Source organism: Castor canadensis, chromosome 13, assembly GCF_047511655.1.
Source record: "Castor canadensis chromosome 13, mCasCan1.hap1v2, whole genome shotgun sequence".
Lineage (NCBI taxonomy): Eukaryota > Metazoa > Chordata > Mammalia > Rodentia > Castoridae > Castor > Castor canadensis.
Genome location: NC_133398.1, coordinates 125,495,400 through 125,509,178, shown reverse-complemented (window position 1 = coordinate 125,509,178; position 13,779 = coordinate 125,495,400). Strand labels below are relative to the sequence as shown.

Genomic DNA, 13,779 nt, shown 5'->3' with positions numbered 1-13,779 from the left:
TCTAAATCTTGTCAAGATTTGATTCCTCCATCAATTTTGAATAAATGATAAATTTTATTGCATTTGTTTTTATTAATTTTTCTACAGTTATTTTTTTCAGTCGGTTTTTATTCTGTAACAAGCTTGGCCAGTTTTAACCAGAGTTAATTTCATTTTGTCATGTTAGTTTTTTTTCAATCAAGTTCAGTGTTTCCTCTCACCCTGTCATATCTTTGGCATTACCCTAGTTAGACCCTCCCAAAAAAGCACTGCCCACATTCTTGGCAACTGTTCTGATATGTTTGGTGGGCTTTACAAAACAGAATTTAACAAACGGAACAGCTCTAAGTTTAGTCCTCTCATTTTACAAGTGAGAAAACTGAAGTGCATAGATGCCAAGTAACTTGCCCCAAGAAAGATATGATGGCTTGAACAAGGGAAAGGACTTATAAGGTTGGAGGTGCTGGGCAGTTGTGAGAGATACTGATTGACCTTAAGTGAAGTTAGCCTGGTTCAGAAAGCCAAAGGCTGCCATGTTTTCTCTCATATGTGGAATACAGACCTAAAACAAACACAGCCATGTTATGAAAAACAGGTCATGCAAAGGAGAGTGTTAAAGAAGGAAGTTAAGAAGATGAATACGGTTGATGTACTCCCTATGCAAGAATGAATATAGAATTTTTAAACATGTTGAAATCACCATAAGAAGGGGACTAAGGTAGAAAAGAGAAAAATGAAGGGAATGAACCAATTTGGGTTATAATATATATACACATGGAAATGTCACAATGAAACACCCTGTATTAAACAAACAAAAATGTCTCTTTTTTTTCAAAAATGAAGAACAGGAAGGTAAAACAGGTCCTGTCTGGGGGTTGGTACCCCTGGGAGGGGGGAGGATATAAGGACACGGTGTAGGAAGGTAAATGTGGTTGAATATTATGTATTTAAATAGAAAATGAGACATATTGAAACTATTCCAGGAATGGGGGGAGGAAGGATAAAGGAGAATGATGGAGAATTTAACTATGATATATTGTAAGAACTTTCGTAAATGTTACAATGTACTCCTAGTACAACAATAATATAATACTAAAAAATTAAATTGATGGGATTGTGGGATGAGGGACAAGTCAAGGATGATCTTGGGTTTCAGGCTTGGTGATTGTGAGACTATCATGCTATCTACTGAGAGGTGGGGTAGAGGATGAGTTTAGCTTTTCAAATGCTGACTGGTGGTTTTTATAAAACCAGATTTTACCACTCATTCTTCACTGACTTCCCATTACATTTGAAATAGAATCCATGCTACTTACAATGGCCCAGAAAGACTGCTTGATCTGGACACCCCATGTCTTGTTGATGTCATCCTCTGTTCTTCCCTTAGCCGACTTTCTCACGGGTGCCTGCCCCATGCTGCCTCCTGTCCACACTGGAGCTCTTGTAGCCCTCTGCTTTGCTCCTCTTCAGGTCATGAGGTGGTTCTCTTTTCAGTTCAGTCCCATGGAGCCTCTTGAGAGGGCACTTTGACCTCTGAGTTGAAGGAGTGGCCAGTTTCCTTTGCTTCTCAGCAATTCCCTCTTTACCTTCCACATATTGATCTCTAAGAAAGCATGTATAAATAGTATAAATATTTGTTGAGATATTCAGTGTTAGCTTTCTGAATTAGAACATGATCGCCAGGAAGGTATAGGCACAGCATCTGTCTTGTCCACTGCTGTATTTGCAGATTCCGTCACGGTGCTTGCCAGGCACATAGTGGGATTTTAATCGTGGTGGAACCACTGAGTCCCTGAGTCAGAACCCCATGCAGCAAAGACAGAGAGGAATAAAAAGTGCACATTGGGTGTGCAATTTAAGTCTGAAGAATTATTATTGGTATTTCTCCACTTAGTATTTCTGGACCTTGGTTGACCATAGGTAACGTGAAACCACAGAATGTGAAACTGCAGATAATGGGGACGACTAGAACACTATTAGCTGCAATTACGTTACTGCTTAACAACAACAAATAATTAAAAAGTGTAGTGTAAAATAAATAAAATTTTTATTTGAAGAAAAAAGTGCACATCTGTATTTCAACGACTGTTTTTCCCCCTTACGTGTCCGCCAAATTTTGCAATTAGTACTTGGGTACCAGGGCATCCCATGCGTCCAATACCAACCTGAGCTGTCCCCACGACACCACCTGGGCCCCCACGTGATAGCTCTGCGCATGCGCAGACTCCCCCGCGTCTGCTCAGCCACCCCCTCCTCCAGGGGGCGGAGCTAGAGAAAGGAGGCTGCGGCCCCGGCGCGCGTGGGTGACGTCAGCCGCGCGCGCCCGCGTAGCTCGGAGTCCGCGGAAGTGGAGAGCTGAGGGCAGGCGGCTGAGACAGGTAATCTGTGCGCTCGCTGTCGGGTCCCTCTGCCTTCCTCTCCTCCCGAGCGAGGACAGTAGCAACCGGTTCCGAAGGAGGCCGCGCGCCCATCCCCAGCCCTCACCTCTGCGCCGTCAGCGGCGCAGTCCCCGTTCCTTCCGACTCCGGCGGGGGCTGAACCCCGTCAGAGGACCGCGCGGAGCAGCCGCGGCTTTGGGATGACACTCCGGTCCCCGGCCGCGAGACCCTTCCTTGACTTCCGTGTGCTGTCGCCTTCCTGAGTTTCCCCCCTTTTCCTCTTCGGTTCCGTTTAAGCACATGCAGCCCGCCGTACTCGTGGCCACTTGCAGTGGGGTCCTTCGTGGACTGCACCAACTTTTGACGTTTGGTGTCCCCCGGAACGTGTTTTCCCGCTAGTCTGGAGTTTGCTCGTTAACCCGTGCGTTTTCGGGCATGGCGGAGGTCGAGGGGGGAGGCGGGCTGCGGTGTGAAGACCTGTGGTGATAACGGTCCATGTTGAAGTGCGTGGAGCTGGGAATCGCCTCCCGTGAAAATGCTCCCTACACCCCTGTATTTCTTTCTGGTTTTCGAGCAATGATAGCAATGTTTCTTGCAAAGGCAGCCCTCAAAATAAACAAGCCACAGAACACTCTAGGAATGCTTAGATTGCTTCCAGTGTAACAATAGGACGCACCGTTGTTAAAAGAATAATATGGGTTATTGCAAAACCAGCCAGGGGGATGCTGGGTGGATGGGATGAGCAGCAAAATTCAACTCTTGACCTCCTTTATGGTTTTATTTTTCTTACGCTGTTGGTGCATTCTTTTTTTTTTTTTTTTTGTGAAACTGGGGTTTGAACTCAGAATTTCCCACTCCCAAAGCAGGTGTTCCACGGGTTGAGTCATACCTCCAGTCCATTTGCTGTGGTTATTTTGGAGATGGAGGTGGGGACTCACGAACTACTTGCCTGTGCTGACCTGGAACTGTGATCCTCCCGATCTCAGCCTCCCAAGTAGCTAGGATTATAGTCATAAGTCACTGGCACCTGGCTTTTTTTTTTTTTTTTTTTTTTTTTTTTTGGTGGTACTGGGGTTTGAACTCAGGGCTTTGCATTTACTAGGCAGGCGCTCTGCCGCTTGACCCATTCCACCAGCCCAAGTACATTCCCTTTTCAATACAGTGTGTTGTATTTCATGTAATTCTGAGAAGCCTACCAATGAGTTGCTAGTTGGTAAGATTAGAGTCTCCAATATTTGGGGCACAAAGCAGGATAAGATACAGAATATAGTTGTTGCTCATTGTTGGTTATCTGTTCAGGGACTGTGTCCAGCACTTTACATACACTTTTTTTCCCCCTTGCTCAGATAACTGCCTTGTGAGTTAGGAATTATTAACCCCAATTTACAGAGAAAACAATGAGGCTCAGTTATGTGAAACTGATTTGCTAAAAATTCACACTAACTAAATGGCAGAGCCAAGATTTAAATTGAGGCCTGTGTATGACTTCAAAGTCTGCACTTATCTTTTTTTTTTTTTTTTTTTTGGTAATAACTACTACTAGTGACCAAATTCTAGCCTTTTTACAATAGTCACACACTGACTATTCACTTATTTATCCAAATGATTTGACATATTGTAGAATTTTTTTCATATTGTAGAATATTTGTCATATTGCTGGAGTTAAAACATCTGGAAGATTTAATTTGTGACCCTCATACACTCACATATACACATGCACTATCCTTGTCTTTGAGGATTAGGTAAATGGGGCTGGATGTGGTGCTTCACTTCTGTAATACCAGCTACCCGGAAGGTGCAGTTTGGGAGGATGGAGGTTCGAGACCAGCGCTGGCAAAATGTTAGTGAGACTGGTCTCTACCAACAAGCAGGTCCTGTAATCCAAGCAATGGGGGTGGGGGAGGTAGGGGTAGGGGACCACGGTGGGTAGGAGGATCATGGTAGGAGGAGTCCTTGGGGAAAAATGTGAGACCCTGTGTGAAAAGGAACTAAAAGAAAAAGGACTGGGGATGTGGCTCTAGTTCAAACTCCAGGAACACACATGCGCGCGCACACACACACACACACACACACACACACACACACACAAATGCAAAAAAGAATGAGATCCTTGATATTGTTCAGCACATCCCTTCTGTTTGGAGTGCTGAGGAAATGAGTAATTTTGAAGTTAGGAGTTTTACCTCTTTGGGAATGAAAGCCATATTGACCTTTGAATGGAAGTTTTTCCGTGCACTAAAGGTTCCTGCCTCCTTCAGAACTTAGTGTGCTGAGCAGATTTTCATCCTTCCCTTCCCTTGTGCTGCAAAGTGTTGACTTCCTCAGGACTTTTGCTGTACTTGGCTCAGCTCATTCTCCCTAATAGATAGGAAGACATTGTGGTGGCAGAACCACACATCTAGATTTTACGTAGGAGCTCTGCTGCTTGTCACACCGTAACTTCCCTTTCCCCTCCTCCCCAGCTCCTGTTGCCTGTCTTCTGCCTTCTCAGAGCTTGTGTCTTCTAGGTGCACATGTAGGTATTTGTCTATTAGTTTAATGTCTTCGGAGTTCATCGGTGAATATATCCCATTGCACGGATAAACCATATGCTATACTTTGGATGCATATTGAATTGTGCTGCTTTTTTTTTTTGCAATACTGGGGTTTGAACTTGGGGCCGCATGCTTGCTAGGCAGTCAAGCTTGAGTCAAGCTTCCCAGCACTTTTTTGCTTTCGTCATTTTTCAGATAAGGTCTTGCTTTGTTGCCTAGGGTTATCCTTGGATGGAGATCCTCCCCCCAGTATCTGGGATTACAGGTGCACACCACCATGCCTGACTTGTTGGTTGAGATGGGTCATCACTAACTTTTTACCCAGGCTGGCCTCAAACCGTGATCCTCCCCACCTCTGCTTCCTGAGTACCTGGGATTACAGCCATGAAATCCCATGCCTGTTCATGAACTATGTTCCTTTATTCTTCTTGTCTTGTGTAGTATGAACTCAGTACTTGATTTGATTTGATTATGAGCGCCCAGAGGATGTGGAATGACATTGTTCGTGAACTGTAAGCAAAATGCCTGGTACACATGGCTGAACTGGAGTCTGAGTATGCATTGTAGTGTCGTTTTCCTCTCACTTTACGTGTAGTCTAAAGTAAGGAAAGTAATCATGACGACCCTACCCAGTATTCTTACACTGTTTACACGTCGTCATTGTCGTGGGCACTCTACCTGTGAAACAGGCACTGTTTTTGTTCCTGTCTTACAGGGAGGATCCTGAGACACAAGGGGGTTAGGAGAATAGTTAGGACAATGAAATTCAGTATTCACATATCCAGATTAGGTCCATGTGCTCTCTTACAGTGAGGGTCAAAGTGGGTGTGAAATTGGGATTGGGCTTGGGACCTGGCTTGGGCTCTGGGCTTCAAAGCTCATCGCCACATGGTGTTGTCAACATCACCTTTGCCTTGTCTGCTGAGCTCCTCTTTTGTCTGCTGAGCTTCTCTTCTGCCTGCTGCTTTTATTCTGTCTTTATACCCAGAGCTATTTCTAAGCTTAGTAGGTGCTGGGAGAACACTGAACCCAAACTGTCAACTGCTGATGGCGCCTTGTTTGATTGGTATGATGCCCTCCAAATGGAACCCAGGCTGCATTGTCACACCTGGGTCTTGCCCTTGTCTGAAAGCCTGGTCTGAAAAGAAGACCCTAAACCTTTATGGTCTCACATTGTACGTACACTTTCCATATCGTGCAGTTCCCACACTGCGAGAACTCTGTGGGTGTGAGGACCTTTTTGTTCAGAATGTTGGTGATTCTCACATGGTTTGCTGCCAACTCTACTCTGTGTGGTTTTGATTCCTGAAGAAATTACTTTGAAACAGCATTATATATAAATCAATTTTATTGTGATTTTTTCTTGGCTTTTTCTTTTGCTTACATTTGATTTCTTTGACATTTGCAGTTGATGGTTTTTTTTGAAAGTGGTGGAAATCAGGATGTGCTTGATATATTTTGGAATCAAATGAGGCAAATCAGCTGCTCTTTTTGGCACCAATAATGTCTTGCTTGTGTCACAAGGATAATGTATATTTGGAAGTGCGAACTGTGTAACGTCTGGTGGAAACAGAATCACAGAGTGAGTGTTAGGAGTTCAAAGGGTTCTTAGGTTTATCTCTTTTACCCTTCATTAGAGTTGGGACTCTCAAATCTGGGATCTGCCTAAACTCATATGGTACTAGAATCCATTCTGTACAAAAGAATTTCAGTGTTCTGTGTTTCTTTGAACCATACGTCATTTTATTTGTGTGGCATCCTTACTTGTAAGTGGAGCCCCAAACCTTTTACTCATGTGCTCAATTATCATTCTTACAGTTCTGTGTTCTGAGTGAGAGGTAATGCCCTGTATTAGACAGGTGTGGAGACAGGATAGATTGGATAAAGCAGAAAAGCTAAGGGATTAGAACCTCAGGAAACAGTAAAAGGAGCTGGTGAGTAAGCAAGAGGAAGAGGAGGAGGTCGTCGGACATTAGACGATTGAAAGAAGATATCTTGGAGGTGGAACTGTTCCAAGTAATAAGCACGGCAAGAGTGAGCCATTGGTCTTGTCTCTATTCGTGTGTTTTGTGAACACACTCATATCAATGGTCATTATATATTCCCTGGGCCTTCACTAGTACTTGTTATTTCTACTTCCAGGCATAGCAACCACTGTTGAGTCTGACTTTCATGATTATGATGAACCATAGTGTTGAAAAGTTAGGTTTTTTAATTTCTTGACTCAAAATGCAGTTGACCTACATGCTATTTGAGAATAAACCATATTTTTCATTGATTATATACCAAATTACGAAATACAGGCTCTCCCTTTCTCTCTCTGGACAGAATGAGAAGGAAATTGTTCCTTCCTTCCCTCCATCCCTCCCTCCCTCCTTCCCTCCCTTCCTTCCTTTTGCAGTACTGAGGTTTGAACTCAGGGCCTCATGCTTGCTGGGCAGGTGCTCTACCACTTGAGCCATGCCCAGTCGTTTTGCTGTAGTTATTTTTCAGGTAGACTTTTGTGAATTTTGCCTGGGCTGACCTGGACCACTTAGGCCTTCTCCATAGCTGGGAGGACAGGCTTGAGTCATATGTGTTTTCAACATGTAGTTACACATATGTTCAGTGTTGATTGAGAACTAATTACAGTGGACTCAGGACATTGTAGAATGTGCTTTTAGTGATCTTTCCTATGTTTGATAAGTCCACACTTCCAGTGGACTTGTTTTTTAATCTCATGTTAATGTGCTAAACCATCATCAAGAAAGAATGGGTCCTAATGCCACTTCTTTTACTGAGCATTAAGAAAAAAAAGCCCACTGTCTTTTCCACAGGTGAAGCTGACATAAGCTTTGCTATTGTATCATTAGTGTGCTACTGCACAGTGGGATGTAAGTACTGTGGTATTACAAGTCTTGACATTTAAATTGGATTCCCATCCAAATTATTTCTCATGGAAGCTGACATTTGATACAGTATAAAGAAAGGTGGCTTCTATCAAAGGATTCCCTAGAGTGGGTGAGTCTATTGGTGATTAACTATGATTTTTTTATGACCTAATTCCACACTTAGAATAGGAAGGTTTCTAAGAAAAAGGTTAACTTGTTCCCTCAATAAAGGACGATCAGATCACTAGCCTACCATGTACAATGTGCCAGGTTTGAGCTCCCAACACTGAAAAAAAAAAAAAGAGAGATGGGCAATGGCTAGAATTTCACATGGCTCTGATTTGTTGTGATGTTTAGGACCTTGCATTTCCAAGGAGAAATGGGTTGTTTTCCCCAGGCACAGAAGTGAATGTTCATACCGAGCACAGAATAGGACACCCATGGCATGGCAGAAACAATGGCCCATGCTTTCAAAGCATGGACATCCCTGTGGCTGGTCCTTTTGGCGGATGACATGGAGCAGTCTGTGCCGTCACACATGCTCAGGAATTGCTAGATCTAAGGTCTTTCCATGGCCACATTTCAGTAAACCAATGCCTGAGAACTTGTACTGTTGTTTACTGCAGATGTTTCTGATTTGGAACATGGCTTGATACCATTTCTTATAAAGAGGGCATTTCAGGTTCTGGAAATACCATGTTCCCAGCATATGTTGTGTCTACATTTTCTTACAAGGATTTTAAGAGTCAAATGTTTACACCACATAAGATGCCCTTCGGTTCCTTCCATGTTGGTGTGATTCTACATTCATTTCCTAGGTGCACACGTCTTCATAAGCACGTGTATCTTAGCCTATATAAAGCATGGAATTTCAAAGGAAAATAAACTGCTTACCCTTTCATAAACTTCCTAATTGATTTTCATATGGTCCCCAAATCAAGTGTCCGTTACACTTTACAAGTTCAAAACAATTGCCCTCCTGAAGATCTTTCTAGATACTGAAGCTGTAGAAAATGCATTGCCTTACTGTGTTCCCAGGTACTTTTCACTTTTCAGGAATTCATTGGAATGTCTTGCCTTGGGAAGGATGAACTGAATATAAGTTCAGTTTACCATGTAGAACCTGGTGCTGGGAATATATTTAAATCCTGTTGAGATGGATTCAAAAGCCACTTCATGAGAACCAGGCACCCATTTGCAGGGTGTAAATCTAGGTCTATATCTAAATGGGATATCTGTGCTATAGTATAGATTTATTCCCACAGACAACCAGAATGTAAATATTGAGATCTGAATGCTTCTGTCATTCATAGAAGATTTTTGAGTTTATCCTAATAATTATTAGTTTGTCCTAACTTTGGACCTGGGTGTGGCACTCCCTGCTGAGTTCATCTGCACAGCGGCAGCCCTGTGACAAGGTCACCAAATGAATCTCTAGGAGGAGGAATCCTGTTTTGCTTTCTGGCTAAAGAAGTACAGTTCGCTAGGAAAGGAACAGAGGGACCTCTTGCCCTTCCTATGGCTTTCATGCCGTAGGAAGTATAGTTTCCCACAGAGAAGACAAAAGGACTATTGGTGCAGGGTAGGAAGTGGGGGCTGTAGGGTCAGACAGAGGCCAGGAGTTGGGGGGATAATAAGAATGCTATTCCCTGGAATTGCCATGAAAGGACATGCTTATCACCATACTACAAGTTTGGAAGACCAGAACTTCCTCAGTGTACTAAGAGAAAGAGTCCTGCATAAGAATCCCTGTAGCAAGTGGAGCATTTGCCAGATGTTAAGTATTTCTTAGCACTGTTGGCGTCTACAGTAAATGCTAATAGTCCTGTTGGGAAGAGGTCAGCCTTATTAGATTAAGCCAGTGGTTCTCAGGTTTCAGCTCTGGACTAGGAGCTACCAGTAGCTTGTGGAGCTTGTTAGAAATGCTCATTCTTAGAGTCCATTGGTTTGTGATTTAATAAGATCTTCAGGCAATTCTTAGCACATGTTCAAGTTTGAGAACTAGTGGCCCAACCAATCCAACCTGATAGTTGGATAGTGGTGAGGACAGTGTTGAAAAAGAATGAGCGAAAGCTTTGTTTCACGGTAGACCATTCTTTTTTTTTTTTATTCATATGTGCATACAAGGCTTGGGTCATTTCTCCCCCCTGGCCCCACCCCCTCCCTGGTAGACCATTCTTTAATTTTTATGCAGGGATGGCATTCCTCTTAGAGTGTGCTGTGTTTCAAGTTGAAGGACGGAAAAATCTTTTCATTATAGATACAAGTAATAAGTAGCATTCTTGTAGGTGGGGACTGCTGCCATTGGCAGTGCTGGGGTCTGAACCTGAGCCCCACCTTCAGCCTGATAGGCTGAAGATTCACCTTGGAATCTTCAGTTCTTCCTGAGTATAATGGAAGAGAACTTTTCACCTTGCTTCCTTTTCCATTTTAAGTATTTGTTCCTTGATTTTTAAATTTGTTTTTGCCTTTGTATATACAATGACCTGTGAGAATCCTGTTTCGATGGCTTTGTGATGGCAAGAGTTGGTTCTGGAAGCATGAGGTTCATAAAGAATTATCTGGATGTCTTTTGTTTTCTTTCTCCGTTTTGATTTTTTCTTTTTTTTGTACTTTGGTTGGTGGGGGTGAATTGTATCTGGACATCTTACTCAAAATGTGGGTTATCGGCTGTTCTCCCTGGAGAGTCTGATTTAGTAGATTTGACATCATGTCTGAGAGTCAGCATTTTTAAGAAACACCATTCCTGCCTGCCACTGCCCCCTCTGCACACTGTTTCTGGTCCATGTGGTCTGAGGACCACATTTGGAGAAACACTGCTAGATTTCCAAGAAGAGAGATAATTTAGCAGATGATAATTTTACCGTGGAGAATTCTGAGATATAAATGTTTTCATGAATTTCTGAGAATATTCACAGATATGAATCTTAGTTGGTGGTAATGAAGCTACCTGATGTTTAATATTCACTGGCAAATTACTCAGAAGATGCCAGGAATGAAAATATTCGAGAAGTCACGAGTAGTCTTCCTAGGTTAACAAATGCCCCTGGAGATTGCTTTGACAGTAAAATAGTATAACATAAAACTATTCAGACTTAAACATTTTGCACTTCTGCAGTATCTTCTGAATAATCTTTAGGAAGCCTGTCTTTGTACTCATGGGCTACGTATTAAAGCTTCACACAGAAAATAATAACTTGAAAAAAAGCTGGGGATGTACACCTGTTCCTGCAGTCGCCACGCCATGTGCTGAAAGCCTGATGGCATCGTGGGTGCTAGGAGGATGCTGTCAGTGAGCCCGCAGGCTGGAACTCCATGGCCACTGGCAGGAGTAGAGTCATCTAAAGGGACTTAACAGTTGTTTTTTCATTTTCTGCATAGAATTGTCAAAATAAAATTGTCCTATCTAATAAAATGATTAATGAACAAGAAAAGGGCAGGAGGCATTTTTCTACTCTTTCCCCTGATCTCTTTGGAGAAGGCGTCTAGTCACTGCCTTTCTCCAGGCAGGATTCAGCTGTGGCTACTTCAGATGGGTGAGAGTGAAGACAGTGTACAGTTCTGCTTCACCTACTGGGGTGGATAATTACCTGTAGAATAGTCAATTCCCTCTTTGCAAAAGAGAGTCAAAAGAGGGCGATTACATATTCCATTGCCTGCAATGTGTATTTTTGGGGGAATAGCCCTGTATAGTGACATCCCCAATCTGGAATGGGTTAGGTGCCTCTGCACCAACCCTTCCAAATGAAATCAAACCATGTTACCTTTAGATGCAGAAATGCGTGCAGTGGAGACAGGCTCTGTCTGTGCCCCAAGCCCCTCTTTCTTCACTGGGTTGAAGGAAGGGACCAGGGTTGTAGAGAGCCCATCAGACAGTTGGCCTTCTCCCAAGTTCATGTTTGACATGCAGAGCACCGCGACAGTGCCCATCCCAAGGACTCAGAGAAGACTTGGCTTCCTTGTTTTAATCTGCTCCCCATGGAGGCCTCCTGCCCGCCATTTTCCTTTACTACCTGCTCTGATACTGCTCTCCAAAACTTTGTCTTGTTGTGCTCAGTACAAAGGGATTTTCTGAACATTCAAGTTTCCCTAACACGTTTTAAAGTAGTAAATATAGACATGTTACCAGGCTGAGCTATTTTTTCAACCAGCATTTTTTCAAGTTATATATAAGATGATTGAAAGTGGTTTGTGTATGTATTAAATTTATTTGAAATCTTTTAAGTTTGTTTTAAGTCTTTTGTATTTATCTTAATATATGGTGGAAAAAGTAAGTTGTTAGCACACCAAACCCTTGAGTTGATGCATATTATTACTAAAGGTGAGGCCAAGGGGGGCAAAAAAAAAAAAAGGCAAGTTGATGATTAGGTGGGTTTAAGGGAATATTTATTAAGAAATAATAGATGGTGTGAGAATGGCAAAATGGTGTGAGACGGTGCACGTGTGACCAAAGCTTGGGAAATAACTCAAGGATATCAGCGTTTGAAATGGTCTTTAAAATAACAAACAAAATAAGGTATGGAGCTGATGTGCTGGGCCATGTTGGAAGGAGGTGTGCATGGCCCAGCCTGGCTCTTAACTGCAAATTTCTACTCAGAGCAGTATGCATCTCTTTTGAATAGTTCTTTCAAAACATTCAGCTGTGGTAATCCTTGTTGATATCATATATATGCTTTTACTGCACCTTGTGTTACAAATTAAGCAAGATTTTCTACCTTCTATAGGATACTTGTAAGAAAATCACTATAAAAGTTTGTTAAATAGTCTGCTGTTCTTTACTCCCCCCCCCCCTTTTTAGCTTCATTGAGATATAATTCACTCACTCTGAGTGTACAATGCAGTGGGTAAATTCACAGAATTGTGCAGTCAGCACTGCTAATTCTAGGGTGTGTCCATCACTGCAAAAGGAATCCCTGTACCCAGTAGTACTCACTCCACATTCTCCATCCCCCAGTCCCTGGCAGCTACTTATTTTCCTGTCCCTGTGGATTTGCCTGTTCTGGGCATTTTATATAAATGGAATCATACAATAAGTATTTTCATGTCTCCTTTCTTTCACTTAGCCTAACATTTTCAAGATTCATCCATATTGAAGTGTCAGTACTTCATTCTTTTTCATGGCTGAATGATATCTCATTGTGTGGATAGTCTACATTTGGCTTAGTTGGTGACCATTTGGATTGTTTTGGTGTGTTTTTTAAAAAAAAATGTTAACTATAACTGGGACTTTAAAGTAGTCATTGGATGTCTATTACAGATGTAGTCCACTACAAGGTGCGTGGGAGAGGGATTTATGTGGGGGGTGGGATTGGATTTAGAATCCAATCCTTCTGATTGGATCTGAGGAATCTCTAATTTTTTTTGCTGGCAAAGTGCATTCTCTTAACAACTGAAGTAGCTATTATTTCTTCATTACAGAACATTTATTATTAATACAGAGAATATTTTCATGTCACTTCTTTAAGGAGTGTTTTCAAAAATAGTTTCTATTAAAATAGTATCAGCATTTCTAGAAGAGGAAATCTTACTGAAAAAAGCCAATGGCTTTGTCTATGCTTTAATTTTTTCCAGTCGTTTTTTTTACTCTTTATTTTATTTTTATGTACTGAACCCTGTAACCCAACTCTATTCATCTAGACCTGTTTCCAGCATGAATATTTATAGACAATAATAAATTACATTTGTTCTTCTAGTGGAGTGTAAAATGTTTTGTTAATTTTTATCCTAGCACCACAAAAATCACTGGGTGGTCTGATAAATCTTTAAATAATAGGCCAGTTCTTTTTTACTTTTAAAATCTGTGTTAATTGGATTATATCCACAAAGTGTTGAGCGGTTATTTATGTTGGGACTGTGGTATGCAGAGTGCTTCATGGGATAATGGTTGTTCCTTTTGCCTCTGCTGCAGTCACTTTATTCCACCCTTGCTCTCAGAACCTTGGCTCGCCATTCTGTTCTGGGACAGCGACTGACCCTGTGTGGGATCAGGGTTCTGAAGGTTTTGGAGGCGATGTCATG

General features: G+C 42.2%; 1 protein-coding gene across 19 annotated transcripts in view; it reads left to right on the top strand.

Annotated features, from left to right (window-relative positions):
* Nucleotides 1-2,242: 2,242 nt before the first annotated feature.
* Nucleotides 2,243-13,779, top strand: part of Aopep (aminopeptidase O (putative)) — a 293,876-nt gene continuing 282,339 nt past the window's right edge. For 13 of the 19 annotated variants that reach the window (XR_012440575.1, XR_012440576.1, XR_012440577.1 and 10 more), the window contains exon 1: nt 2,244-2,357. The gene's annotated coding sequence lies outside the window, so the exon portion shown is untranslated. Of the gene's footprint in view, nt 2,358-13,779 lie in introns of all 19 variants that reach the window. The other 6 variants (XR_012440580.1, XR_012440579.1, XM_074052594.1 and 3 more) reach the window with 1 other exon arrangement.